This window comes from Triticum aestivum, chromosome 6A (assembly GCF_018294505.1).
Source record: "Triticum aestivum cultivar Chinese Spring chromosome 6A, IWGSC CS RefSeq v2.1, whole genome shotgun sequence".
Taxonomy (NCBI): Eukaryota; Viridiplantae; Streptophyta; class Magnoliopsida; order Poales; family Poaceae; genus Triticum; species Triticum aestivum.
In genome coordinates this window covers 502563699-502568766 of record NC_057809.1, presented here as the reverse complement: position 1 = coordinate 502568766, position 5068 = coordinate 502563699, and positions in this window count along the sequence as shown.

Below are 5068 nucleotides of genomic sequence, written 5' to 3'. Positions count from 1 at the left end.
ATATTTTTGGTATTTTTATGATTTAGATTGAAAGTAAAGATAGCAAAATAAACGGTGCCGGAAATAGCTAGTTAACGGGAGATTAATATGATGGAAGATAGACCCGGGGGCCATAGGTTTCACTAGTGGCTTCTCTCAAGATAGCATAAGTATTACGGTGGGTAAACAAATTACTGTCGAGCAATTGATAGAAAAGTGAATAATTATGAGAATATCTAGGCATGATCATGTATATAGGCATCACGTCCGTGACAAGTAGACCGACTCCTGCCTGCATCTACTACTTTTACTCCACACATCGATCGCTATCCAGCATGCATCTAGAGTATTAAGTTCATAAGAACGGAGTAACGCTTTAAGCAAGATGACATGATGTAGAGGGATAAACTCATGCAATATGATATAAACCCCATCTTTTTATCCTTGATGGCAACAATACAATACGTGTCGTTTCCCTTTCTGTCACTGGGATCGAGCACCGCAAGATTGAACCCAAAGCTAAGCACTTCTCCCATTGCAAGAGAGATCAATCTAGTAGGCCAAACCAAACTGAGAATTCGAAGAGACTTGCAAAGATAACCAATCATACATAAAAGAATTCAGAGAAGATTCAAATATTGTTCATAGATAATCTTGATCATAAACCCACAATTCATCGGATCTCGACAAACACACCGCAAAAGAAGATTACGTCGAAGAGATCTCCAAGAAGATCGAGTAGAACCTTGTATTGAGATCCAAAGAGAGAGAAGAAGCCATCTAGCTAATAACTATGGACCCGAAGGTTTGAGGTAAACTACTCACACATCATCGAAGGGGCCATGGAGTTGATGTAGAGGCCCTCCATGATCAATGCCCCCTCCGGCGGAGCTCCGGAAAAGGCCCCAAGATGGGATCTCTTGGGTACATAAGGTTGCGGCGGTGGAAATAGGGTTTCGTGGTGCTCCCCGATGTTTTCAGGGTACGTAGGTATATATAGGAGGAAGAAGTAGGTCGGTGGAGCCACGATGGGCCCACGAGGGTGGAGGGCACGCCCGTGAGGGTAGGCGCGCCCCCTGCCTCGTGGCCTCCTTGTTGATTGCTTGACGTCCACTCCAAGTCCTTTGGATCACGTTTGTTCCAAAAATCACGCTCCCGAAGGTTCCATTCCGTCTGGACTCCGTTTGATATTCTTTTTCTGCGAAACACTGAAGTAGGCAAAAAAACAACAATTTGGGCTGGGCCTCCGGATAATAGGTTAGTCCCAAAAATAATATAAAAGTGTGTAAATAAGTCCATTAAACATCCAAAACAGAATATATAATATCATGGAACAATCAAAAATTATAGATACGTTGGAGACGTATCAAGCATCCCCAAGCTTAATTCCTGCTCGTCCTCGAGTAGGTAAATGATAAAAACAGAATTTTTGATGTGGAATGCTTCCTAACATATTTCTTAGTGTAATTTTCTTTATTGTGGCATGAATGTTCAGATCCGAAAGATTCAAGATAAAAGTTTAATATTGACATAAAAATAATAATACTTGAAGCATACTAACTAAGCAATCATGTCTTCTCAAAATAGCATGGCCAAATAAAGTTCATCCCTACAAAATCATATAGTTTGGTCATGCTCCATTTTCGTCACACAAGAATGCTCTCATCATGCACAACCCCGATGACAAGCCAAGCAATTGTTTCATACTTTAGTAATCTCAAACTTTTTTCAACTTTCACACAATACATGAGCGTGGGCCATGGATATAGCACTATGGGTGGAATATAATATAATGAAGGGGTTATGTGGAGAAGACAAAAAAGGAGAAAGTCTCACATTGACACGACTAATCAATGGGCTAGGGAGATTCCCATCAATTGATGCCAATGCAAGTAGTAGGGATTGCCATGCAACGGATGCACTAGAGCTATAAATGTATGAAAGCTCAACAAAAGAAACTAATGGGTGTGCATCCAACTTGCTTGCTCACGAAGACCTAGGGCACTTGAGGAGGCCCATTGTTGGAATATACAAGCCAAGTTCTATAATGAAAAATTCCCACTAGTATATGAAAATGACAAAACAAGAGGCTCTCTATCATAAAGATCATGGTGATACTTTGAAGCATAAGTGTGGAAAAAGGATAGTAGCATTGCCCCTTTTATTTTTATTTATTTATTTGGGCCTTATTTTTTTGGCCTTTCTCCCCTTTTTTGGGGGACAATGCTCTATTAATGATGATCATCACACTTCTATATATTTACAACTCAATGATTACAAGTCGATACTAGAACAAGATATGACTCTATATGAATGCCTCCGACGGTGTACCGGGATGTGCATTGACTCATGAGTGACATGTATGAAAGAATTATGAACGGTAGCTTTGCCATACGATGTCAACTACATGATCAAGCAAGGCAATATGACAATGATGATGCGTGTCATAATAAACGGAACGGTGGAAAGTTGCATGGCAATATATCTCGGAATGGCTATGGAAATGCCATAATAGGTAGGTATGGTGGGTGTTTTGAGGAATATATAAGGATGTTTATGTGTGATAGAGTGTATCATATCACGGGGTTTGGATGCACCGACGAAGTTCGCACTGAGTCTCAAGGTGAGAAAGGGCAATGCACGATACCGAAGAGGCTAGCAATGATGGAAGGGTGAGAGTGCGTATAATCCATGGACTCAACATTAGTCATAAATAACTCACATACTTATTGCAAAAATCTACAAGTCATCAAAAACCAAGTATTACGCGCATGCTCCTAGGGGGATAGATTGGTAGGAAAAGACCATCGCTCGTCCCCGACCGCCACACATAAGGAAGACAATCAAATAACACCTCATGTTTCAAATTTGTTACACAACGTTTACCATACGTGCATGCTACGGGACTTGCAAACTTCAACACAAGTATTTCTCAAATTCACAACTACTCAACTAGCACAACTTTAATATCACTATCTCCATATCTCAAAACAATCATCAAGTATCAAACTTCTCTTAGTATTCAATGCACTTATATGAAAGTTTTCATTATGCCTAAAAGCAGATTGCCATGTTGTTCTAAAGGACTCTCAAAATAATATAAGTGAAGCATGAGAGATAAATTATTTCTATAAAATGAAACCACCACCGTGCTCTAAAAGATATAAGTGAAGCACTAGAGCAAAAACTATATAACTCAAAAGATATAAGTGAAGCACATATAGTATTCTAATAAATTCCGATTGATGTGTGTCTCTCTCAAAAGGTGTGTACAGCAAGGATGATTGTGGTAAACTAAAAAGCAAAGACTCAAATCATACAAGACGCTCCAAGCAAAACACATATCATGTGGTGAATAAAAATATAGCTCCAAGTGAAGTTACCGATAGACGAAGACAAAAGAGGGGATGCCTTCCGGGGCATCCCCAAGCTTAGGATTTTTGGTGTCCTTGGATTTTACCTTTGGGTGCCTTGGGAATCCCCAAGCTTAGGCTCTTGCCACTCGTTGTTCCATAATCCATCAAATCTTTACCCAAAACTTGAAAACTTCACAACACAAAACTTAACAGAAAATCTCGTGACCTCCGTTAGCGAAAAAAACAAAACACCACTTCAAGGTACTGTAATGAAATCATTCTTTATTTATATTGGTGTTAAAACTACTTTATTCCAACTTCCTTATGGTTTATAACTCCAATACTAGCCATAGATTCATCAAAATAAGCAAACAACACACGAAAAACAGAATCTGTCAAAAACAGAACAGTCTGTAGTAATCTGTAACTAACACAAACTTCTGGAACCCCAAAAATTCTAAAATAAATTGCTGGACGTGCGAAATTTATCCATTAATAATCTTCAAAAATAATTAACTAAATATCACTCTCCCATAAAAATGGCAGCAATTCTCGTGAGCGCTAAAGTTTCTGTTTTTTACAGCAAGATCAAAAAGACTTTCCCCAAGTCTTCCCAACGGTTCTACTCGGCACAAACACTAATTAAACACAAAAAAACACAACCAAAACAGAGGATAGATAAATTATTTATTACTAAACAGGAACAGAAAGCAAGGAATAAAAATGAAATTGGGTTGCCTCCCAACAAGCGTTATCGTTTAACGCCCCTAGCTAGGCATTGATAATTTCAATGATGCTCACATGAAAGACAAGAATTGAAGCACAAAGAGAGCATCATGAAAAACGTGACTAACGCATATAAGTCTAACATACTTCCTATGAATAGGCATCTTATAGGCAAACAATTATCATAGCAAGCAAAAACTAGCATATGCATAGCAATCTCAACATAACGAGAGGTAATTTAGTAACATGAAAATTTATACAATCATATTTTCCTATCTCATAATAATTACATGTGGGATCATAAGCAAATTCAACAAAATAGCTATCACATAAAATATTTTCAACACGATCCACATGCATGCAAAGTTGACACTCTTCCAAAACAGTGGGATTAACATGAACTAAAGTCATGACCTCTCCAAACCCACTTTTATCAAAAATTCCATAAGATTGAACATTCTCCATACCCACTTTCAATAATATTGCAAACACTATTATCAATCTCATATTCATCATGGGGCTTAAATAATTTTTCAATATCAAAAGAAGAACCACCCCAATCATGATCATTGCAACAAATAGTAGTTATAGCAAAACTAGCATCCCCAAGCTTAGGGTTTTGCATATTATTAGCACAACTGAGGTTAATAGAATTTATAATAACATCATTGCAATCATGCTTTTCATCGAAGGAACCATCAAGTATGAGTGCAGTAGCAACGATCTCATGTTTAACATAAGGAACTATAGCAAATTCATCTTCACAAATATTGGCATCATGGCCATAAGAATAGCAAGCATCATGTTCATCAAGGGATATTTCAATCAAATCATTGGAATCATAATTATCTATAGATTCATGCATATCATTATTTTCTTCCAAAGCAGCGGTCATTCTTTCAATAAATTCTTTCACATAGACATTATGAGCATAGTTTTCATAGCAATATGTAAGTATGTCAAAATTTTCAGATTCATAGAGAGTAATATCATACTTTTCAATCAAA